Source organism: Lepidochelys kempii, chromosome 4 (genome assembly GCF_965140265.1).
Source record: "Lepidochelys kempii isolate rLepKem1 chromosome 4, rLepKem1.hap2, whole genome shotgun sequence".
NCBI classification, from domain to species: Eukaryota; Metazoa; Chordata; order Testudines; family Cheloniidae; genus Lepidochelys; species Lepidochelys kempii.
Window position 1 is genome coordinate 24,930,031 of NC_133259.1, and position 26,462 is coordinate 24,956,492.

Sequence of the window (26,462 nt, forward strand, 5' to 3'; positions counted from 1 at the left end):
CAGATCGAGGGACGTGATCGTTCCCCTCTATTCGACATTGGTGAGGCCTCATCTGGAGTACTGTGTCCAGTTTTGGGCCCCACACTACAAGAAGGATGTGGAAAAATGGGAAAACGTCCAGCGGAGGGCAACAAAAATGATTAGGGGACTGGAACATGTGACTTATGAAGAGAGGCTGAGGGAACTGGGATTGTTTAGTCTGCGGAAGAGAAGAATGGGGGGGATTTGATAGCTGCTTTCAACTACCTGAAAGGGGGTTCCAAAGAGGATGGATCTAGACTGTTCTCAGTGGTAGTAGATGACAGAACAGGGAGTAATAGTCTCAAGTTGCAGTGGGGGAAGTTTAGGTTGGATATTAGGAAAAACTTTTTCACTAGGAGAGTGGTGAAACACTGGAATGCATTACCTAGGGAGGTGGTGGAATCTCCTTCCTTAGAAGTTTTTAAGGTCAGGCTTGACAAAGCCCTGGCTGGGATGATTTAATTGGCGATTGGTCCTGCTTTGAGCAGGGGGTTGGAGTAGATGATCTCCTGAGGTCCCTTTCCAACCCTGATATTCTATGAATATGTATAAATAGTGACTTATGGCAAACGTTCTTAGGTGCGGGCAGCAGAACGGCAGGACTCAAGTCCTGGTACCCATTACTTATTGACATCAGATTGAGCCCAAGCCTGAATTCATTTAGCTCCAAATGCAGGAACTGTTTGCATATGAAAGGAAAAACAACCAGTCTCAGGGAGAGAGAGAGAGAGATCACTGGAATGGGGAGGAAACAGAGATGAGACCCACTTGGTCCAGCTAAATCTTAGTCCGTCTTTTAAAGCCTGATCCTGCATCACCAAGTCGATGGGATCTTTTCCTCTGACTTTAACTGGTGCAGGATGAACCTCAGAGGCACTGCTGTGATAGTCACCTTACACATAGGCACAGTGGGACCTGCTCCTGAAAGCAAAATTGGGCCTTGGGGCCCCTTTCTCAAGTGGCAATTCCAATCAGTGGGATTACTTGTGAACATGTGAGTCCTGTTACTCTGCTGCCTGTACCCAATAATTTTATCCTTGGTCTGTCTGTCAAATTGCAGTTTTCCCATGGGCCATAATTGTCTTCGTGAGTCACGGGGCGGATAAAATGGCTTTTTGCTTGAATCAACTGAACGTTAGTTGAATGTGGATGTTTACAATAAAGTGAATGAAGGTAATGTTTTAAAAACCTTCTGTGTTTTCAGCAACGGTGTGTTCTGGATGCATGCACAGACCAGACAGATAAATGCATTTCTTATAAGTTCAAACTTACTGTTTTTTCCTCCTCTTCTCAGGGTCCATGATGTCCATCCTTCCTTGGATTGCTGGCTCCAGCTCCTGTATAATGTCACAATATACACTATGCAGTTGATATGCCTTCTGTCCTGGAGCCCTGCTTGTAACACGAGGTGAAATCCTGGGCCCACTGAAGTCAATGGCAGGATGACATCCAAGATGCTTACTCATGTTAGGGTAAGTAAAACTTTACAAAAATGTTAATTATTGTTGACTCATAGTGAAAAGCTTATAAAAGATTCTTTTTGATATTATCATGTGTGAAAATATATATGTTTATTATATTCCTTTTTATATAACAAATTTATCCAAAATAAATTTGGGACTATATATCTTTACAATACTATTTTGCTTATATCAGACAAGCACTCTTTAAAATAACTAAATAAATACTGCTTATTATATAATTTTTAATAAAAATTTAATAATGTATACAGTATTTCAGCTATAATAACTAAAAAAAGCTATAACATTTTCCTGTATCCTGCCAATAGCAGGTAAAAGTTTGCAAAATTTTAATATCACTTTTTAATATCTTAAATGGTATTAATATCTTTTTTAAAAAAATTCCCAATGAAATATTAATAGCTTACACTTACATGACCTCCCCGTTTTAAATGTCTCCTCCATGCTCCAACATGGAGTCCTGGGTGATGAGACTGCCATTACAGCGCATGAGAGGGCCATCACTGAAGAATTATTGTCAGAGGGTGGATGTTGTAAGACCTGAAAAAAGAGTAAATTTTGTATTTAATATGTGCTGAATGTCCAGCCTTGCCTTCCAATTTGGGGGATTCAACATACACAGCTGGAGCTGAAGGAATTTTAAAAAAAGATGTTCAGGTCACCTTTATCTTTAATATGTATATTTTTAATTTGACCATTCCCATTCAATACACCTCTCTCTTGCCTATGAACTTTTTGGGATCTTGCTGGGTTGAGTAAAGTCAGCCAAACACAGGAAGTTGTGCATGTTGGAGAATAATGGACTCCTCCATGCTCTGTTTCTAATTCAGGACTAGATGACCTGTAGTTAAAGGAAGAAAAATTGCTCTACTCTGTAACTGTTCCATATAAGTGGCCAATATATTCCTGCAGACTGATTAGTTTTCTTATAAATTACAAGAATCCCTGTACATTTGGGATCCTGGAACATTCATGCATCACACGGGTAACATGCCTGTATTTCTGAAAGGATTCAGTTAATTTCTCAGCTCATTTTTAAAAAGACCTGTTTAATTAATTGTGAAGCATCAGGTGACAGCAAAATAGTCCTGTCTGTGAGTTGTGTGGATACTTTACTTAATTTGGGACAACTATAGTAATAGCAGTTTTCCTAATTGAGAATAAATGTGTGTAGCATGATTATTTTCAGCAGAGATACAAAGCTAGATTCTCTGCTGACTTGCAAGCCCCTCAGATGCAATAATCTATATTTTTCACTGTGAAACTCCATGGACTTTAATGGAGTGGTTTAACCTTAGTCCACAGTGTCCTAAATAGGTTTCATGAGATGACACCGCCATATGTATATTTGACAAAATTTCATTCCTTCAATGAAAAAAATACATTAGTATTTTCAGTTGGGAACATTATATCACAGGTTCTACAGTTTTTTTTCATGTTATATAAAGGAATAAGATCAAAACTATAGCTAGAGTCCATTGTGGACAAAAATTGTGTATATATAAAATATGATAGTTATTGACTTGGAAACTAGATTGCTTAGGCCATGGTAATGGGATATGGAAACTTTGTACCTCTCAGCTAGGTCATTGATTCAAATCTAGACCAGGTTAGAAATGATTAAAAATCAATACTATCTGACAATACTTGGGTGACTGAGCAGAGAGTTTTGCTGTCTCAATCTACTTGCTAGTGATTGGTGTTCTGATGACAAATACCACCATCACAGCTAGCAGTAACTGATGTCTGGGCTGGCAGACTTAGCGGAAAACCCAAGAGTGGGATAAACATGGAGAGTCAACTATCTTCTCATTTCCTTGAGGTGGTTCCGTCAGAAGAGTGTGACTTCACCATGATGTGAGGAGAAGGGGGAAGTTGTCATTGCTTCTAACTGTACTATGACTAAATGGAATACAAAGGCTGCCAAACCTGTAACTTTTCAAGCACAAAATTCAGTTACAATATATTTGTAACTATCTAAATAAAAGAATAAGAGACAGGAAGTTTTCTACTGTTCTGACATCTGTATACATGCTGGCCATGATTCCAGCATGAAGTGAGCTGTAGCTCACGAAAGCTCATGCTCAAATAAATTGGTTAGTCTCTAAGGTGCCACAAGTACTCCTTTTCTTTTTGCGAATAAGACTAACACGGCTGTTCCTCTGAAACCTCTCACATCAGTTTTACACCAGTGTAACTACATTGACTTTGATGATTCAGTGTCGTTATCCCAGACAAGTCTTTCAAACATGGTGGCACTTAATACACAAAGTCATTGTTTGCTAAGAATACATATATTCTAAAGTTTTTTACTAGCAGAACTCTGCAGAGAGAGATGGAAACGAAAGGAGACAAATGCATTCATTCCAAAGCAAGGTGTATAAAAGACTTCAGGAAACCACCGGACCAAATTCTGTTTTAGATTACTCCTGTATTTATCTAAGTCCATAGAGTTTTAGGGGTTTTACTGACAGCAGAGTGTGACCCACTGCTTATGATAGAGGCACCCACGTTCTGACCCTAAACTGCATGAACACAGCATATTGGAAGTGGCTCCCGAAGTATGTGGAGAGACCCCCCCAAATTTCTTCTTAGGTACAATCAGTCAGTGGGGTCAGGCTAGGACGGTCCATGCTTTTCTGCATACAGGGGAGTATTTTAAGCAAAATGGTGGCTTTGCTGTGGGCTCTTTAGTTGAGGACCATGATTTAGTGTTTTAAGCTTCTTAATGACCACCATCTCCAAACTCCTGCATCTTGTATGATGGAGGGTTCATTCCCATGGAAAAACAGATCTTGCATGCAGAACTGTTGTTTGTTTATGAAGGACAATATGGGAAGGATGCCTGGAGGTTTGCTGCTAAATGAGGGATGGAGAAGAGAGGGGCATATGTGTTTATCAGATAGGGGCATGATAATAGGGAAAACCCTGTGATTTGCCATTGGGGTCAGGATATTATCCCTGCAATTTCACATGAGAGTGGGTATGTTAAATGTCTTTCCAGCATTTCATTATGCTAAGATTGCTATCCAGCTGCAGGTCTGGTAGAATCATCCCAGGCTGCAATGGGTGTAAATAAGACACTGAAACAACTACAACCAGCAATCCATGCCATAATCCCTGTAAACTGCAGACTTTTAAAAAAAATAATCAGTAGATTTTTAACAGCATGCAGTTTCCTTAAACAATCTGGACACATTTGATAAAATTTCATACAAGATTCTGCTGTGGCTGCTGTTCATTTGTGGAGGTGGTCAGAAAACAATTTCTGTTCTGTGAGAAATGATGACATTTCAAAATTTGTTTTCAATTCAACAGAAAATTGAACACAATTGTGTCATTGTCAACACAAAATCTTTCCACGTTATGAAAACAAAATGAGAAAGTTGAAACAATTTGTTCTGACACTTATTCACTGTGAAATCAACACATTCCTGAGAAATATATTGATTTTGACAAAACTGCAGTTTTCAATTGGGAAAACTGTTTCATCAAAAAAATTTTCAACTAGATTCATTAGTCTGAGTACTGAGAGCTTTGAAATTTTAGCAGGTCAGTAGTTGTACTCTATAAGATCATAGAAAGGGGATACATTTGATAAGGGTATACAAATGACTCCATAAGGATGGTGAAATATACTTGCTGGGAAAAAGTATGACATAGCAGTGGTGTGAAATACAACAACAGCTCCTTCTTCAGGAGCACCATCTTTTTGTAACTGCTTGGTTCCTGCTAATTCTCCCTATAGCACGGTTGCCCTTTTTCACATGAATTCCCTTTCCAGCAGCTGTAGCCCTATAGTGACTATTTTGCAGCTGGTTGCTGCTTGCTATATCACTCTCTCTTCCAGTTAATCAGTGAACTTAATTTCTGTTATGTTCTCTCTAGTTTTCCCTTTCTTGCTCCTGAAGAGAAAGTAAATCTTCAGAGTAAGGCTCAATTGCTCACACATCAAAATGAACGGTGATTTGTTCCAAGGAGATTTTATTGGTAGGTACTAGATGTGTAGAATTTTACCTGTTGATATTTTTGTTGCAACTAGGTCGACTGAGCCTTTCTTCCAATCTGTTTTGTTAAACTATGAAAATAATCTTTTCTGACATACAATTCTGCAGTTCTTATCCTAGTAATTGTTTTCTCTGTAACAAAAAAAACCCAATAAGAATGGTATCTTCAAGTGTAAACATGCCACACTATGCCACATATACAAACTACCTATTCATCTACCTAAATCACATTTTAACCATGGAAACCTGAATGTGTACCTTTAGCTGTGTTTTATTACTGTTAATGCCAGAAGAGTTCTCTACATCTCGGAAATTACAGTGATTGAAATATCTGTAATGTTTCATTTACCAGCTTTTAGCCTGGCAGGGAGTCACTCTGATTAGTCACCTTGCATTATTTCTCTTCTTAATTCTTCTAAGATTTTCAAGACTGCTGCCACATTTTGTGTTTCTGGTCTCTGGGAGGCGGTGTCCCTAACAGTTTATGGGATAAAAATTCAAAGTATTTTGTGAGGTTTTTTGTTTCATGACTCTAACTACAGGGCATATACAGCTAAAACCAAATAGAATAATTTAAAATATGTAACTCTTACATGCTCTGAAAGTCTAAAAAAATTATTTTCATTAATAATTAGTCTTCAAGTCTGAAGAAAAAATATGCAGGATCTTTTCTTTAGTGTTCTCATGATAGCACGTTGCCTGGGATTTCTAGGAATCTGGGCCTTGCATAGTAGCTTCTGTCTTGAGGAAACCAGGATGGTTGGCATGACATAAAAAATATAGAAACACACTTAATTGTGCCATTACAACAATTACCAGGAGATTTCCCCACACAGACACGCACACAGAGGATGCCATCAGCAGGTGCTTACTCAGTGCCATTGTCACCTCACACATGGACCTTGTCTACAACTGGTGCTAGGTGTGTGCTTCCCAGCTTGTGTATATGTACTCACACTTGCTCTTGTTGAGCTAATGCACTAAAAATAGTAGTGTAGCCATGGTAGCACAGGCAGCCACCCCAAGTACCTTGCCTGGAAGCCATGTGTAGTACTCAGGGTTCCCAGCCCTTGTCAACTCCTTCCCCCGCTAGTGGCCATGCTATTTGCAGATATACTCATATTTTTAGCGATGTAGCTCAACAAGAGCTAGCCCAAGTATGTCTACAAGACCTGGTAACCACACCCCTAGTTCTGAGTGCAGACATAGTCCATGAAATAAGAGTTTCAGTATGTATTATGAACTACAGTGACAGTAATCATAGAGTCCTAGAATTGCAGGACTGGAAGGGACCTCAAGAGGTCATCTAGACCAGTCCCACTCATGGCAGGACTAAGTGTTATCTAGACCAGTGGTTCTCAAAGCCGGTCCGCCGCTTGTTCAGGGAAAGCCCCTGCCGGGCCGGACCGGTTTGTTTACCTGCCACGTCCGCAGGTTGAGCCACGGTTCGCCACTCCAGGCCAATGGGGGTGCAGGAAGTGGCACGGGCCAAGGGACGTGATGGCCGCCCTTCCCGCAGCCCCCATTGGCCTGGAGCGATAAACCGCGGCCAGTGGGAACTGCAATCGGCCGAACGTGCGGATGCTGCAGGTAAACAAACCAGTCCACATCTATCACTTCTCCCCATCCACAAGGCTTGCTACCCTGTCAAAGGAAGCTATTAGGTTGGTTTGACATGATTTGTTCTTTAGAAATCCATGCTGACTGTTACTTATCACCTTATTAACTTCTAGGTGTTTGCAAATTGATTGCTTAATTATTTGCTCCATTATCTTTCTGGGTACCTAAATTAAGCTGACTGGTCTGTAATTCCCCAGGTTGTCATTATTTCCCTTTTTATAGATTGGCATAATATTTGCCCTTTTCCAGTCCTCTGGAATCTCTCCCATTTTCTACGACTTTTCAAAGATAATCGCTAATGGCTCAGATAGCTCCACAGTCAGCTCCTTGAGTATTCTAGGATGCATTTCATCAGGTCCTGATGACTTGAAGACCTCTATCTTGTCTAATTAATTTTTAACTTGTTCTTTCCCTATTTTAGCCTCTGATCCTACCTCATTTTCACTGTTAGACGTCCAATCACTACTAATCTTTTTGGTGAAAACTGAAAAGTCATTTAGCACTTTGTCATTTCCACATTTTCTGTTGTTGTTTTCCCACCCTCATTGAATAACTGGTCTACCCTGTCCTTGGTCTTCCTCTTCCTTCCAATGTATTTTGTTATACAGCAGGGCCAGGGAGCAGTGGGAGAGGGGAGATATATAAGCCCTATGCTGATTAAAGTATTGTTTCCTGTAGATGAGAGAAGGTTACTACAGGTTAATTGGAGCACCTGTAGTCAATTAAGACCCTGTCAGGAACCTAATAAAACCCCCCTGCTTCAGGCAGACAGTGTGGTGTGAGGAAGGAGAGAGGACTGGAGTTTGGAGGTGTGTTGCTGAGAATTGAAAGACCAGAGAACCAGAGGAAGGGAGACCCTGCCCCAGCGGGGCGGGGAGACTCCCTCTCTCAGCATCAATGACTGAGGGTAACCCTACCCCATGGGGAAGAGGGTAAGAAACCCACAGGAGTCGAGAGGGGCTGAGGCTCAGAATGAGGAACAAACCCAGACCCCTTCCCTGCTTTCCTCCTCTACCACCTTCCTGGGCCACTAGCAGGGCCCTCACCACCCCAAGAGCAGGGGCAAAGGGTGGTGTCTGTGATGTTGCACTCCATATGCTTTATGGAAATATCATATTATAAGCATATTACTGGAATATGCTTTACACTAAATACCCCTTGTATGGTGTCATTGGAAAGCTTGCAATCTACTAAGTGTGTTCATCTTCTTTGTTTGCATGTATTACATCTATATCTAGAGTTTGGAGAATAAGATAGAAACTTGTATCACTGATGCAAACTTACTAAGTGGAGACCATTAAGGGTGCTCCAGGAACAATGAGTTGTAAATGACCTTAGTTACTTGAAAGCCTTCCTGTGTACCTGTGGGCCAGCCCATGGGGAATGGAGACTAGGGGGTCTTAGTGACATGTGACCATGTCATCTGATAATGAAATCCATCTTAAATCTGGTACTTTTCCATTTAGAAGGAGGGGTGGGGACCCAGAGAGACAAAAGATTCCTGCCTTGTGCCAAAACTATAAAAGGGGGTGGAGCAAGACAAAAGAGGCTGCCAGTCATGAGAGAGCCCCTGCTTACCACCTGAGATGTCTGCTTGATCTAACAAAGACTGTACCGGGGAAAGGATTGGGCCCAGACTATGAAGGGGTCTAGTCTGTGAAAGAACATAAGAACATAATATAAGAATGGCCCCACTAGGTCAGACCAAAGGTCCATCTGGCCCAGTTTCCTGTTTTCCGATAGTGGCCAGTGCCAGGTGCCCCAGAGGGAATGAACAGAACAGGTATTCATTAAGTGGTCCATCCCCTGTTGCTCATTCCCATCTTCTGGCAAACAGGCTAGGGACACCATTCCTGCTAATCTTGGCTAATAGCCATTGATGGACCTATCCTCCATGAATTTATCTAGTTCTTTTTCTGAACCCAGATATGGTTGCGGCCTTCAAAAAATCCTCTGGCAAGGAGTTCCACAGGTTGACTGTTCATTGTGTAAAGAAATACTTCCTTTTATTTGTTTTAAACCTGCTGCTTATTAATTTCATTTGGTGACCCCTAGTTCTTGTGTTTGTGAGAAGTAGTAAACAACACTTCCTTATCTACTTTCTTTACACCAGTCTTGATTTTATAGACCTCAATCGTATCTCCACTTCGCCGTCTCTTTTCCAAGCTGAAAAGTTCCAGTCTTATTAATAAACCTGGGGAAGCAAACAGCTGTGCATGTCTCTCTATCAGTGATATAGAGGGTGAACAATTTACGAATTTACCCTGTATAAGCTTTATACAGAGTAAAATGGATGTATTTGGGGTTTGGATCCCATTGAGAGCTGGGTGTCTGGGTGCTGGATACAGGTAACCTGCTGAGCTGTTTTAATTAAAGTCTGCAGCTTTGGGGGTGTGGCCAAGACTCTGGGTCTGTGTTGCAGCAGGCTAGTGTGTCTGACTCAACAAGGCAGGGTTCTGGAGTCCCAAGCCGGCAGGGAAAATGGGCTCAGAGGTAATTTCAGCACATCAGGTAACAGTACGAAGGGGGTCTCTGTGACTGATCCCATCACAGTGTCCTAGCCCTCCCCCCTCCCGCAAGAAAAGTGCAGGACACACCATACTAACATTGGCCATTTTGCCACATATGGTGTTAGAAGTGGGATTTCCATGCCATGAACGTAACCCAGAGTGGGTCACAACCACCCCATCCCCAAAGAGGAGGACATGGTCAAAGCACTGGTGCAAGCCACCGCAGGAGGCTGCACAGGTCCAGGCAGCTGCCCCACAGGAGGCCATGCAGCTGCAGCAAGAAACCAATTGCCTACTGATGACCCAGGCCACCCAAGATCAGGCCACGCTGCAGGAACAAGTGAACCAAGTGAAGGCCCTTATGGAGCTGAGCTGCAGGTATGATGGGACATGGACCATATGGGCCAGCTACTGTCTGCAGAAAATGGCATGGGAGGATCATAGAATATCAGGGTTGGAAGGGACCCCAGAAGGTCATCTAGTCCAACCCCCTGCTTGAAGCAGGACCAATTCCCAGTTAAATCATCCCAGCCAGGGCTTTGTCAAGCCTGACCTTAAAAACCTCTAAGGAAGGAGATTCTACCACCTCCCTAGGTAACACATTCCAGTGTTTCACCACCCTCTTAGTGAAAAAGTTTTTCCTAATATCCAATCTAAACCTCCCCCACTGCAACTTGAGACCATTACTCCTCGTTCTGTCATCTGCTACCATTGAGAACAGTCTAGAGCCATCCTCTTTGGAACCCCCTTTCAGGTAGTTGAAAGCAGCTATCAAATCCCCCCTCATTCTTCTCTTCTGCAGGCTAAACAATCCCAGCTCCCTCAGCCTCTCCTCATAACTCATGTGTTCCAGTCCCCTAATCATTTTTGTTGCCCTTCGCTGGACTCTCTCCAATTTATCCACATCCTTCTTGAAGTGTGGGGCCCAAAACTGGACACAGTACTCCAGATGAGGCCTCACCAATGTCGAATAGAGGGGAACGATCACGTCCCTCGATCTGCTCGCTATGCCCCTACTTATACATCCCAAAATGCCATTGGCCTTCTTGGCAACAAGGGCACACTGCTGACTCATATCCAGCTTCTCGTCCACTGTAACCCCTAGGTCCTTTTCTGCAGAACTGCTGCCTAGCCATTCGGTCCCTAGTCTGTAGCTGTGCATTGGGTTCTTCCGTCCTAAGTGCAGGACCCTGCACTTATCCTTATTGAACCTCATCAGATTCCTTTTGGCCCAATCTTCCAATTGGTCTAGGTCCTTCTGTATCCTATCCCTCCCCTCCAGCATATCTACCACTCCTCCCAGTTTAGTATCATCCGCAAATTTGCTGAGAGTGCAATCCACACCATCCTCCAGATCATTTATGAAGATAAAGGAACAAATCATAGAATATCAGAGTTGGAAGGGACCTCAGGAGGTCATCTAGTCCAACCCCCTGCTCAAAGCAGGACCAATCCCCAATTTTTGCCCCAGATCCCTAAATGGCCCCCTCAAAGGATTGAACTCACAACCCTGGGTTTAGCAGGCCAATGCTCAAACCACTGAGCTATCCCTCCCCCCATATTTTCTGTCTGCAGAAAATGGCATGGGAGGATGATGTGGAGGCGTACCTCCTGGCCTTCAAGAGGACAGCCACGCTACAGGCCTTGCCCTGAGACCAGTGGTCAGGCATCCTCACCCCACTTTTGTGCGGGGTGGCCCAGAAGGCCTACTATGATATGACTGCAGAGAAGGAGGCAGATTACCCGCGGCTGAAGGCAGAGATCCTGGCCAGGTCCAGGGTAATGATGGCCTTGTGAGCTCAGAGGTTCTATGAATGATAGTATTGCAAAGATGAGACACCACAGTCACAACTGTTTGACCTAAATCTACCTAGCCCAGAAGTAGTTATGCCTGGAGGCCCTCAGCTCTGAGAAAATGATGGAGCTCCTGGTGCTGGACGGCTATACAAGGGGACTACCCTCAGGCCTCTGAGCCTGGGTAGGCCAGAATGACCCCTCCACCTATGACAAACTGGTCAACCTCGCAGAGAGACAACTGACAGCCTGTGAACTGTTTGAAACCCCGGGAGGTGAAATATGGTGTTCCAGGAAGTCAGTCCCTAACCGAGGTCTGGAGAACTCCAGGAAAGCCATAGCTTGAAGAACAGGCACCAAGGAGTGGCCTGAGGCACTAAAGGGACCTGGGGACCTGCGGGGAGAGGGCTGGGGGAGCAGGTCAGAGAGCCCAAGACAGAGGGCAACCTCTGGAATGAGATATTGTTGTTACAAGCGTGGGGAGTTGGGGCATAAAGCAACCCAGTGCCCCAACAGGGAGGAGCCCAAGCAATGCAATCTGGGGGATTGTGGGGATCAATGTGGCCTAATTAGTCTGCTGGGGGTTATGACAGCTCCACATGAGTACACCAGGCCGGTAAAGATTAATGGCATCCAGACCATAGCTTTGATAGACTCTGGGAGTGCTGTCACATGGGTCTCAGGCAAGAACAACTGAGCCAGGGCAAGAGCACGGGAATGACACATGTCCATAGCACAGTAAATATCTACCCCACAATCCCAATACAGATTGAGATCCAGGGGAACACTACCAAGGTGACTGCAGAGGTGGGCCCCAAGATCCCCTACCTGGTCTTAATTGGCAGGGACTTTCCTGGGTTTGAAAGCCTACTCCACCCGCATTGAGTTAGGGGAGGGCAGTAAACCCCAGGCAGAGATCGAGGCACCCAGGGATGGCCCTACCCCAATTTTTGCTGGGTTTTCCCCAGAGTTATTTTCACCTCCCAGGAAGTCCCGGAAATCTAGACTGGAAAGGAGGGCAGATAAAAGATTAGGAACCAGGATTTTGGTGGCAAACCAGAGAGCTGCCCTGGTTGGGAGGCAGCCCTGTCAGGGAAACCGCAAGGTAGCATTGACCAGTGGAGACCCAAAGACAGCCCTCAGCATGAGCGGAAGCACCCAAAGGGAAGGAGGGGAGACTGATCTAATAGAATCAGGCCAGATTGGTCCCGTATGCAAGTGGTTTAGGCAGGACCAAGCCTATGAGCCACTGTATGCGAACGTGAGGGAGGAAGTAGTAGAGGTAAATGGTGTGCTAGTAGAAGGGAAAACCAAAGGCCCAGGGCCATACTATATAATCAGACAGGATCTGTTGTACCGGGTAATGCCAATATGGGGGGAAGTAGTAGAGAACAGCTCTTGGCACCACGCAAGCACACAAGGGCAGTATTAGAGATAGGTCAAAGTAATCTGTTTGGGGGACATTTAGGAGCAGACAAGACCCTGGATAGAGTCCTAAGGAGGTTCTACTGGCTGGGGGTATGGGCGGAAATCCAGTGCTATTGCACCTCCTGCCCAGAGTGCCAGCTGCATAGCCCCAAACCTCAGTTAAGAGCCCTGTTGGTCCCCTTGCCTGTCATTGAAGTCTCTTTTGAAAGGATAGCCATGGATCTAGTGGGCCCACTGGTAAAATCAGCCCAGGGCCACCGAAGCATACTTGTCATTCTGGACTATGCTACATGGTATCCCGAAGCCATTCCTCTAAGAAACCCCACGTCCAAGCTGATCACAAAAGAACTGATCCAGGTTTTTGTTAGGGTAGGCATCCCTAAGGAGATCCTGACAGACCAAGGGACTCCCTTCATGTCGAAAGTAATGAAAGACTTGTGTACCCTGCTCTGCATCCAAGCCTTGCAGACCTTGGTCTATCATCCCCAAACAGATGGTCTGGTTGAGCGATTTAACCACACTCTCAAGAGCATGATACGAAAGGTGGTGACCCAAGACAGAAAAGATTGGGATACCCTTCTACCATATCTGATGTTTGTGATACGATAAGTTCCCCAGGCATCTACTGGATTCTCCGCCTTTGAGCTACTGTATGGACGCCACCCACGTGGCATGTTAGACATCGCGAACGAGGAATGGGAGGAACAACCCAACCCGGGGAAGAATGTCATTGCACACATGGCCCAGATAAGAGAACGAATAGCTCAAGTGACCCCCATAGTACGAAAGGATTTGGAGAAAGCAAAAGAGGCCCAGCGAACCTACTATAACCGTCAGGCAAAAACATGGAAATTTCAAGCAGGAGAACGGGTGCTGGTCCTGGTACCAACAACAGAAAGCAAGCTCCTCGCCTGCTGGTATGGACCCTATGAGATCGTGGAAGCCACTGGGGAGGTGAATTATAAGGTGAAGCAGCCAGACCACTGAAAGCTAGAGCAGATCTACCACGTCAATTTACTGAAACCCTGGCTCGATCAGGAGATGTGCCTGGCCGTCCTGCCGGCTCAACCCCAGGCAGATGGCCCACAAAAGCAGGTAAGGATATCTCCCGAATTAGCCCCAGAACAATGAACAGAGGTTGATCCAGTGGAACCAAGACATGTTCTCCACACAACCAGGCCATACGACGCTGATCCAACACCACATCGTCACCTGTCCTGGAGCAAGGGTGACGATAAAACCATATTGTATACCAAAGGCAAAAAGAGAAGAAATTAGGGCAGAAGTAAGGAAGATGCTGGAACTCAGGGTGATTGAGGAATCCCACAGCCAGTGGTCCAGCCCCATTGTCTTGGTCCCCAAGCCTGATGTCACCCTGAGGCTTTGTAATGACTTCCGGAAGTTAAATGAGGTATCCCAATTTGATGCCTACCCGATACCACGTATCTGGAGCTGGTGGATCAGTTAGGCAAGGCCCGATACTGGACCACCTTGGACTTGACAAAAGGCTACTGGCAGATCCCCTGGCTAAAGATGCCAAGGAAAAAACTGCTTTCTGTACACCCGACAGCCTCTTCCAATATATCGTCTTCCCTTTCAGGCTCCATGAGGCCCCTGTGACTTTCCAACAGTTGATGGGCAGATTACTTTGATCCCATGGCAAGTATGCTGCAACCTATTTAGACGATGTGGTAATCCATAGCCCTGACTGGGAGATGCACCTGGGGAAAGTGGAAGCGGTACTAGATGCTCTTAGGCAGGCTGGCCTCACCGCTAACCCATCCAAACGTGCAATAGGGTTAGCTGAGGCCAGATACCTCGGGTATGGAGTCAGAAGGGGCCTGGTGAAACCCCAATGGAACAAAGTTGAGGCAATGCAGGAATGACCCCGACTGATCTGCAAGAAGCAAGTCAGTACCCCACTATCCATAAGAATGTTCTATCAGTGGTTCATCCCTCACTTCACCATGAGGGCAACGCCTCTGGAGGACCTGATAAGAGCTCAGGGCCTGGAGATAGTTCAGTGGACCAAGGTGGCGGAAGAAGTTTTCACAGACCTGAGGACAGCTCTTTGCAGTCATCCAGCGCTTATAGCCCCCGATTTCAAGAAGGAATTCATTCTACAAACAGATGCCTCAGAGGTAGAACTTGGGGCCGTCCTTCCACAGATAGTGGGGGATAAGGAGCACCTGATCATTTACCTCAGCTGGAAGCTCCTGCCCAGGGAGCAATGTTACACCATAGTAGAAAAAGAATGCCTAGCAGTTAAATGGGCCATGGAGATTCTACGGTACTACCTACTTGGGCGGCGGTTCACTCTTGTGACAGACCACGTCCCACGACAATGGATGCACAGAAACAAGGAGAGGAATGCACGAGTGACTAGATGGTTCCTATCTCTACAACCTTTCCACTTCCAGATACAGCATAGAGCAACACGGACGGCCTATCACAACAACGCTGTCACTCATCCCAAGTACTGGTGTTGAGTGCAGGGGAGAGAAAATATGTGATACAGCAGGGACAGGGAGAAGTGGGAGAGGGGAGATATATAAGCCCTAGGCTAATTAAGGCATGGTTTCCTGTAGACTAGAGAAGGTTACTACAGGTTAATTGGAGCACCTGTAGTCAATTAAGGCCCTGTCAGGAACCTAATAAAACCCCCCTGCTTCAGGCAGACAGTGTGGTGTGAGGAAGGAGAGAGTACTGGAGTTTGGAGGTGTGTTGCTGAGAATTGAAAGACCAGAGAACCGGAGGAAGAGAGACCCTGCCTTAGCAGAGCAGGGAAACTCCCTCCCGCAGTGTCAAGGACTGAGGGTAACACTACCTCACGAGGAAGAGTATAAGAAACCCACAGAGGTTGAGAGGGGTTGGGGCTCAAAGTGAGGAGCAAACCCAGACCCCTTCCCTACTTCCCTCCTCTACTACCTTCCCGGGCCGCTAGTAGGGCCTGTGGTGCCCCAAGAGCAGGGGTCAGGGGTGGTGTCCTAGTCCCCTGCTAAGAAAAACATGAGACCCACCATACCAACATCGGCCATTTTGCAACAATTTGTGGAATGTTTTCTTGTCACCCTTTATGTCTCTCGCTAATTTAATCTAATTTTGTGCCTTGGCATTTCTAATTTTGCCCCTACATAATTGTGTTATTTGTTTATATTCATCCTTTGTAATTTGACCTCCACTTTTTTGTAGGACTCTTTTCTGAGTTTAGATAATTGAAGATCTCCTACTTAAGCCAGGATGGTCTCTTGCCATACTTCTGATCTTTCCTAAGCAGTGAGATAGTTTGCCCTTAATAATGTCTGTTTGAAAAAATAGCAAATCTCTTTAACTGTTTTTCTCCTTAGACCTGCTTCCCATGGGATTTTACCTATGAACTCTCTGAGTTTGCTAAAGTCTGCCTTCTTGAAATCTGTTACCTTTACTGTGCTGTTTTCCCAACTACCATTCCTTAGAATCATTAATACTACCGTTTGCTGATCACTTTGACCGACGCTGCCTTCCATTTTCAAATTTTCTACCAGTTCCTCCCTATTTGTAAAAATCAAATCTAGAACAGCCTCTCCCCTAGTAGCATTCTCTACCTTCTGAAATAAAAAATATATCTCCATTCCAAGAACTTTTTGGATGATCTGTGCTCTGCCATGTTATTTTCCCAACAGATGTCTGGATAGTCGAAGTCCTCCATCACTAAGTCCTGTGCTTTGGATGATTTTGTTAATTGTTCAAAAAAGACTCATCCACCTCTTCTTCCTGCTTAGGTGGTAGACTGTAGTAGACCCCTACCGTGACATCACCCTTGTTTTTTACCCCTTTTAGTCTTACCTAATGACAGTTGAGGTATGTCACTACTATAAATAATAGAAGTAGTACCATCTCCTCCATTCATATTCTTCCTCTGTGTTCCATCTATTTTAGAGTGGAGGAGAAAGCCATCCCCAGTCTTTCATCCAGTCCAAGGATCTCCTCTAACATGAGGGTTTTCCTGAGGATTTCCAGACAGACCCGTGCCTCTTCTATCTTTTCTCTGACAAAGGTACAACTATCAGAGCAACAGCCACCTACTCGCTATGCCTCACACAAAATCAACCCTTCATTAATTTTTAAACTAAAAAAAAAATAATGTGGATTGGGTGTTAGGCAAAGGTTGGGTCAACTAAGAAAAGTTGAATTAGTCAGATTATGGTTTCCATTGCAGATTAATTTGGTTTGTAATTGCAGATGTAATTAAGAGGTGCTGGGGATATCTTTCTAACGTAGGTGCTGGAACTAGGGGTGCTGGTGATGCTGCCACACCCCTTGGTTTGAAGTGGTTTCCATCATACACAGGGTTTTCAGTTTGGTTCAATGGATCTCAGCACCCCCACTATACAAATTGTTCCAGTACCCTGTCTTGCTAATCTTTTCAATTCCCACTGCATGTCTAAAATGGCAATTGCACCAACGAGGAAGGAATTTTCCTCCATCTGGCCTGCCTCTGTATAATAATGGGCTTTCTGAGACTTGGGATCAGGCTTAAAGTGCCAACTTTGTAAGCAACAAAAGGGTATAATATGTCCCAAACTCTATTTCTAGCTGAAAGTTACAGGGGAAAATAAGTATTCATATTTGACCACAGTGTACTCAAAAGCAAAACAAGGTTCCTGGTAGAAACAAAATCAGAAGTAAAAATACTTCCATGCAGTCTAACTGTAAGCAGTCTTATTTTTCACTCAGGTGCCCTAGTTTGGACCTCCTGTATTGAAGAAACACTTTTCTTTCCTTCAGTATAACTTTCCAAATAACTAGGCCCTTAACTGGTTTATGTGAAAAGTTGTTTAAACATTTTAAGCACACGTCCCCTGCAGAAGAGCTGTGTATGTAAAGAGCAGAGGTTTGCCAAACTCCAGTGTGGAACCAGTAACATTTAGGTCATCGATCTAATACTCCCTACTGAGCTATCCTGGCATGGTGAGGGGTGTGTGTGTGAATATCCTTTTAAACATTGGTTTTCTTTTTCTCATTAGTCTTGCAGAACTTACTTCTGGTAGAAATGAAATGGCAGAAAAAGAGAACTAAAACATCCTCTGTGAGAAGCCATGGTACAAAGGTAGCTACAATGGCCTATGCAGCTGTGAGATCATTGGTTATGCAATTTTTTCTTGCTGTGCTGATGCCAAGGCCCTAGGCTCTGAAGTCACTGGCTCAGTGCCCTTGCTGGTATGATGTCAGGTCCCAAGGCTTTGTGAAATTACTGGCTCACCCAGCTGAAACTGGCCTTATTTGTGTCAGCTTGCCTTGAATGAGGGGGAAAATAAGGTTTGGGGGTTTTTCTGAGTATCAGGGAAAGATGACATTACTGTGGATCTTTCACATGTGAGATGAAAAAGGTAAATGCTAAAATGTGGAAAAGTGTCTGTCTGCCTGTCTGAGCATTCTTTTTTCAGTGACAAAGCAAGGAGAAACGAAACAAGAAAACAAATACTTGTGAAAGTGGCTGGGGAGAAGTGGCATTTCTAGGGCTGGTGAAAAGTGAAAAGTTGACATTTAGGCTCCCTTCCTATTCATTTTCTCTTCTTGCTTTGGGGAAAGGATGCAGCAGTAGCATATCGGCCTGGTTTAGAAGCAAAAATCTTGGGATAACAAAGACACCGAAGGAATTCAGCTTATGACTACTCTTACATGGACCAAGTGAAGGTAAAGTTTATTGCTTGGGCTATATCTTATCCCACACCTAGACCGTATTAAAAAATAAACACTGAAACCGGCACCTACTTGTGTGTCTGGTTTGTATGTATCCTGTGCTCACAAGCAGCAGGGCAGGAAGGAAGAAACAGGAGGAAGCTGGTGGTTCCAAGGCAATGTGATACAGGGAAGTTATTTGAGGAAAGGGCACATAAGTTTAACTTCAAACTCAGTCTTCTTCATATACCAAGAATATATTATTGACTTTACCAATTACCAAACTTTACCACTTACCAAATGCATGCTTGTGTGTAACTTTCTTAATCTAGAGGAAATCTGAGTTCAGATGGTACATTTTGAGTGTAATACTGAGGAATTGGGTGTTCACACTATAGATGATGATATGCTAGAATTCAAAAGGAGTTTGTGGAGCTGAGGTATCTAAATGTTTGTAGTTACGTTTGGGTGATGTTGGTGCGGTTGGTGCGGATTTAATGGTGACTTAACTTGTGTTTGCATTGATTTTTAGTGATTACGGTGGTAGAAAATGCAGCTAGCCAGTCTTATCTCTAAGTTAATGGCTTGTTTTGCATGTAGGAGGACGGTGACTAGGAAAATCAAACCTAACTTTGTAAGGAAGACAAAGCTGACCTTGCATAATGGTACCTCTTGTAGGGTTTCGTCCTACTTCTTCCATTGACGAAAGAGGTTATGCCTGTAAATTAAGAAGTAGCTGATATGACCCCCAAGCATTGTGCTTCCTCCAGATTCATACAGATTTCTGGATATGTTGGAGGCACAGTGCTATCTATGTGGATATTCTGTTACTAGATATTGGCTCCAGTTCCGCTGCTGATCTTCCCAGATCCTCGTCAGCAGTTTCTCAGTCCTAAAAAATAATGGCACCTTCCTGTTTCATTTGGCACTGTCCTTTATTTAATGAAGTTCTCAAATGAAATATCTTCGGCAGGGCTGAGTCACAGATTCAGAGTCCAGAAGGGGTCATTGTGATCATCTAGTCTGACCCCCTTTAAAACACAGGCCATAGATCTTCCCCAAAATAATTCCTAATGCATATCTTTTTTTAAAAAAACGTCCAGTCTTGGTTTAAAAATGGTCAGTGATGGAGAATCCACTATGGACCTTGGTAAATTGTTCCAATGGTTAATTACTCCTACAGTTAAAAATTTAAGCCTTATTTCCAGTCTGAATTTGTCTCGTTTGAACCTTTAGCCATTGGATCGTGTTATAACTTTCTGTTCCAGACTGAAGAGCCCATTATTAAATATGTATTCCCCAAGTAGGTTCTTGTAGACTGCAGTCAAGTCACCTTTTAACCTCTCTTCATTAAGGAAAATAGATTGAGCTCTTGGAATCTATCACTATAAGGCATTCTTTAACCATTCTCATGGCTCTTCTCTGAACCCTGTCCAATTCATCAACATCCTGATATTTGGCATATTCCGTCTATTGCACACTGCTGTCAATGCCAGCAGAGCTCTTTAAATAATTGCAAACCGTGCTCCTCCTTGTTCTCAAAACAATTCTTTGCCAGTGACAGAAGTAAGGCACCAGTGAAACTACCCTTTTACTGTATTTTCCTTTCTGAGGCATACAACTGTATGTTTTTCTTGTGCATCATAGGCATTTTGGATGATTTTAGATGGAATATATGGGTCCATAAAGTCAAAGATGTTAACATGACACTGTCACTGTCCAACATTAAATAGTTAAACAAGATTTGGGGGTTGGTAAACAGAGAGCTCAGTCTCCGTAGTATCATAACAAACACCATTAATAATCTTTTAAACCTGTTTTTAAAGATACAGAAAAGAAGGGGAAAATAAATTTAAAGCATTTGAAATGTAAAATATTAAGTAAGGCTTTTATTTTAACATTTCTTGTTCCCTTTTCCTCTAGCCATAGAGTTCTAAAAAGAAGCCCTCCTTTGCCACCACCCTACCCCATTTGACAGTCTGTTAGATTATATTTTAAATGGTAATAACGATTCTTTTTGGGAAAGGGAGAATAAGTTAGTAGAAATGGGCTGGAACTGTTGTTTTTATGGTTGTTAAAATCTACTACCGTTTTCTAGAAGACGGAAGATAAGTGCACGGGAGGGAAGAGAAAAAGAACAGCAAAGAAGATTAAGGTTCTGTCTCTGGTCTTGACTTTCACTTGATCTCACTGGTGGAGAAACACAGGCACAGCACACAGTCTTAATAGACACTCTGAAACCTGGCAAACGTGTACCAGCGTCATGCTATTTAGGGCACTGTTTTTAGCTGCCTCTTTGGTCACAGGCTTACAAAATATTCAGTGTTGGCCAGCTACGCCAGACTCCTATTAGACAGAAGGAAAAAGGAGAGGGATAGGAAAGAGAAGAAAGAAGGTGGGGAAGGAAAAGAACACATGGGGATTGGAAGGGAAGAGAGAAATTCTCTCATCCTAGCAGTTGTTTGGGATATTTAGCTGGAACTGTTGGAGGTGGTGATGTCATCCAGTCCCTCTCTTTGACCTGTTCTGGTTAGGACATCTCTCAGGATTAGGATGATGAAGGCTGAGTGGTATCAGTGGATCCTGGGGTCCCAGAAGAAGTGCATGTGGCAGCAGTGATGAGCTGCCAAAATCTTAACAACTGGTTCCCTCTTCACCCCACGAGGGGGTCATAGCCGCCCCGACCCGGGACCCCTGCCCCATCCACCCCGCTCCCCTGACTGCCCCTGGAATCGGGCAGGAGGATCTCATGGGCCACCGTAGTGGGTGCCAACTCTGGCCCGCCTCTAAGAGCCAGAGGGACCTGCCGGGGGGGCGAGGTGGGGAGTCCCGGCGATGCTTACCTGGGGCGGCTCCCAGGAAGCATCCGGCAGGTCCCTCTGGCTCCTGGGCTGGGGGAGCGTAGCTAGGGGAGGAGCGGCCACTCCCACCACTGATCACATCAAAAGTGGCACCTTAGGCGCTGACTCCATGGGTGCTCTGGGGCTGGAGCCCCCACAGGGAAAATTTGGTGGGTGCAGAGCCCCCACTGGCGGCTCCCCGCCCCGCCCTGCGCCCGGCCCCAGCTCACCTCCGCTCCGCCTCCGCCCCTGAACACACCGCCCCGCTCTGCTTCTCCGCCCCACGCCCCCTCCTGCTTCCTGCAAATCAGCTGTTTGCGCGGGAAGCCGGGGAGGGCTGAGAAGTAGGCAGCAGCTTCACGCTCAGGCCCAGGGAGGCGGAGGTGAGCTGGGGCGGGGAGCACTTCCCTTGCACACCCCTGCCCCCCCCCGGGTTACTTGCTGCAGCTCAGGCACCCCTCCTCGTGCCCCCCTGCTGCAGCTCCCCTCCGCCTCCGCCTCCCTGGGACTGAGCGCGAAGCCGCCGCTTGCTTCTCAGCCCCCCCCTCCTGGCTTCTCATGCGAACAGCTGATTCGCAGGAAGCCAGGGGGCGGAGAAGCAGAGCAGGGCGGAGCTGAAGTGAGCTGGGCACGGGGATTGGGAGGGGGGTGCCGGTGGGTGCTCTGCACCCACCGAATTTTCCCCTGGGTGCTCCAGTCCCGGAGCACCCATGGAGTCGGCGCCTAAGGCACCACTTTTGGCCAGTTGTTAAATTTAGAAGCCCTTTTAGAACCGGTTCTCCCTCGCAGGACAACCGGTTCTAAAAGAGCTTCTAAATTTAACAACCAGTTCCAGCGAAGCAGTGTGAACCGGCTCCAGCTCACCACTGTGTGGCAGCCATTGATGGCAAAGCTCACTCTTTCCTGTTGCCCATCTTTCACTCAGTCAGTGCCTGTGTCCATTATCTTTTTAAGGACCCCAAAAGGGAATGATGGCCACAATAGCTCATCCCCTCATTATTTTGTCCTTCATTTAGGCTTAATTTCTGATACACAAATTTTGGTTCATTGATTTCTGGTCCCATACTTTTCTTGTGTACCAGGCATGATTTTAATGCCCCACTTCAATTATGTAAGGTCTTTTTGTTCAGACTAATTCAGACTCTGTTTTCTGTGCACCTTTTCCCATCAACATATTTGTTATAGGTTATTGTGACAGTTTATAAATGTTTACTCACTGCTTATAGTTGAGCTTACAATTAGGTTCCATTTGTAGGCCCTATTATTACAAGAGGTGCCTGGTATTTGAAAAATGTACTGCTTGTGTTTTGTTGAGTACAAAACAAGAGAAAACCTTTCCCACTTTAGTTAGCAGTGCAAATTCTTACACCAGTCGGAAGACATCAGAAAGTAAATGACTTGATCCCCTGTTTGGCTTAGTTAGGAGAAGAATCTGATTCAATATCAGCAATTCGGTTACAGTTTAAAAACAAAGGGATTACTGAGAGGGGTACTTGCCAAATCCTAAGAAAATACTTGAGAACATATCTTCTTAGAAACAGGAGATGATGCGTAGTTCTAATATTAGAATATCCTAGAACCGTCAAGGCTTATGCTGAATACAATGGACAGAAAGCTTCACTGGTCTGTCAAGTTTGAGTCCCTTCCAATGGTCACTGGTTTGCTCAAAGATGTTTTTAGTGCATATTTTCCACCATCAGAAATAATTTTAAAGAGCATTTAGTATAAAAAACAGCCTTCTAACATTTATTTAAAAGATTGACCGTTCACTTGAATTTGTTAAGATCATTGTTCATTTTATCAAATTATACTGCACGACATTTGATGAAATCATTTCCCCAGTCAGAAATTAACTTCATCTGTATGGTTTTACTTTATAAAGCTGCTTATTAGTCGTAGCAATGAGCCCCTGCAAACTTTATGTGTGGTAGAGAGTAAAAAATATGAGCTGCTGTCCATGCTCATAGCGGTACTTGACGTAACAAAGTGTAGGCGGTAAGGCTGTGAAAGCCAATACCCATCAGCTTAACAGGAAAAACACAGAAGCAACAGCTCAAAACACCGATTCATTATCTTTTCAATCTGTAACTGATTTTTGCTGCATAAAATCATATAAGTTAAATATGAACCTCGATAATCATCATAGCTTCAATCTGTGAGCTGAATTCAAATTTTCCTGAGGAAGCCTTGATTCTGATAGACTGGAAAAAAAACCCTATCATAAATTGGTCTCCCTCTCACTTTTGTTCACACAAACATTCTTACTCTTCCAGTTAATGTGGGTATAGGGTTTGACACACCAATGCAGATCAGGAAGAACACCAGTGAAGTTTGTGGGTTACACTGGTGTGAGAGGCAAATCAGGCTCTTTGTATCTATATACAGAAAAGCACTGGCTTTTTCAGATTCACCCAAGGGTGATATGTGTTGCCTTCCTGACTAGCATGATTTGCACATGGTTTTGCATGCCAAGTTGCATCAGGCTGCCACCAAAAGAAAACAAATTAAATAATTCACCCTTGCTTTCTCCTTGACCCTGATCCTCATCTGCACAAAATACAATTCAGGTTTAGAGTGATACAAAGGTGGCTTTAAACTATCTTTGTGCTCCCTGAACATGGGCTGAGCGCTCGAGCCAAATTCCTTGGTGTGACTTAGAGCAGTCTGAGGGCTTCTCTAACTTGTTTCAGATTCCACTGTCCCAGCTAGGAATTGCCAGGCCACAGGAACCCCTGGCCATGCCTATTTTCACTGATGACACACTGCACCAGCTTTACACCTCTGGAGGACCCCCCCCCCCCTTCATAACAGGGAAATCTTCCTGTGTCTGGCAACACAGTAGGTAGGGATGCTTTGCTGTGGTGGTGTGACACAAATTGTCCACCCCGCAGTGCAGACAGAATGAAAGAAGGCATGTGACACCATTGATATCCAATGAAGCTCCCAGTTCAAACAAATATAGTGCAACAAAGTGGGTTCAATCTCTTCAGAGAACAAATAGTTATTTTTTGATGACTGGAACAAGGGCATTTCTGTATCCAATTTCTAATCAATAGCCTCTGTAAATTGTCCTATAGTGAAAACCAAAAGGCAGGTACATGCTCTGTTAATATCCAATTTCTCAGCTCTTCTAATGTTGTCAACTCAGAAATACTGACAAATAAATTATTATTAATGGAGGGAATAGGAAACTCAGAAGGCCATGATAGAGTTTGAAGTGTGACTAACATGAAGGATTGATTCCATTTATTTCACCTGATTCTTGAGTAAAAGTCATATCATTTTAATCATTATTTAGGCTTTGACTCAGGATGGTACTTAAGTACATGCATATCTTTAAGCATGCTAGTAGTCCCATTGATTGCAGTGAATCATCTCAATGGGACTATTGACATGCTTAATATTACACATGCTTAATATTACACGTAGTGAAATACCTTTCTGAATCAGGGCCTTTAAAATATGTAAAATTGTAATATAAATAGATCTTGCTAGTCCACAGTATGCTTTTCATTCACTTAATAGATCCAAAAGATACAACTAGCATACAACTATACAGATGATATGTAACTCTGTTACAGTCCATGTTCACTACTTTTTGCCTATTAAACATTTTCTATTAAAGCTGCCTAATATTGATTCTGTCTCACTGTATCTAATTAGAGTTGCCCCCGCAATCCTGTATCTTAATTCCCTACAAAATTTGGATCCAGATCTAGCTCCAGAGGCCCCATGTTTAGTACTTATGAACTCCTAAAAGTAGTGAGCACAAATTGTAATTACACAGTGCTATTGTTATGGGGCCAGGTTCAGCTTTAGTGTAATTTCATTGAGTGCAGCAGAGTTACATCAATGATGGATCTTTTTTATGGTGCTCTAACCTGTTTGAGAATTCTACCCCAATACAAAACCACCTGAGGAGAATTCCCACGTATGTTGGGGAATTGTTTGTGTAAATGACTCAGCCTGGAGAGGGATTATAGTGTATCTTCTTGTAAAAGGAAGGTGTGCCAGAAATAGAGAGCATGGTGTTCACACAAATATGTGGATAAAGGAAACAATACTACTACCATGCATAGTAGAAGGCGCTTCCTCTGTGCAGGAATAGGGAGCAACTTATACCTCTTTGTTAATCGCAGATGGAATAGTCTGACACCTACCATGTTGTTTCTGCATCAAGTGGTCAGTACTCCAGTAAACTCATTTGTGTAATTAATGCTTTTAGTGCACTTTTTTTGTAACTACTTTAAACTTTCTCGTTAAAGGGTGCAATGTAGTGACAAAAAGAAAAGGAGTACTTTTGGCACCTTAGAGACTAACCAATTTATTTGAGCATGAGCTTTCGTGAGCTACAGCTCACTTCATCGGATGCATACCGTGGAAACTGCAGAAGACATTATATACACACAGAGAGACCATGAAACAATACCTCCTCCCACCCCACTGTCCTGCTGGTAATAGCTTATCTAAAGTGATCATCAAGTTGGGCCATTTCCAGCACAAATCCAGGTTTTCTCACCCTCCGCCCCCCCCCCCCCCACAAACTCACTCTCCTGCGGGTAATAGCCCATCCAAAGTGACCACTCTCTTCACAATGTGTATGATAATCAAGGTGGGCCATTTCCTGCACAAATCCAGGTTATTTAATAAAGCTATTTAATAAATTATTTTATTATTATAATAATTATAATAAAATAATTATTTTATTTAATAAAGCTATTACCAGCAGGAGAGTGAGTTTGTGTGTGTGGTTTTTGGAGGGGGGTAAGGGAGTGAGAGAACCTGGATTTGTGCAGGAAATGGCCCACCTTGATTATCATACACATTGTGAAGAGAGTGGTCACTTTGGATGGGCTATTACCAGCAGGAGAGTGAGTTTGGGGGGGGGGGGGGGCGGAGGGTGAGAAAACCTGGATTTGTGCTGGAAATGGCCCAACTTGATGATCACTTTAGATAAGCTATTACCAGCAGGACAGTGGGGTGGGAGGAGGTATTGTTTCATGGTCTCTGTGTGTATATAATGTCTTCTGCAGTTTCCACGGTATGCATCCGATGAAGTGAGCTGTAGCTCACGAAAGCTCATGCTCAAATAAATTGGTT

At 44.0% G+C, this 26,462-nt stretch overlaps 1 protein-coding gene across 2 annotated transcripts in view; it reads left to right on the forward strand.

Moving 5' to 3' along the window:
* Window positions 1-1,445: 1,445 nt before the first annotated feature.
* The window catches only part of LOC140910243 (alcohol dehydrogenase 1-like), a 356,071-nt gene continuing 331,054 nt past the window's right edge, over window positions 1,446-26,462 (forward strand). The window contains exon 1 of one of the 2 annotated variants that reach the window (XM_073340734.1): window positions 1,446-1,493. The gene's annotated coding sequence lies outside the window, so the exon portion shown is untranslated. Of the gene's footprint in view, window positions 1,494-18,457; window positions 18,538-26,462 lie in introns of those variants that run through there. The other variant, XM_073340733.1, reaches the window with a different exon arrangement.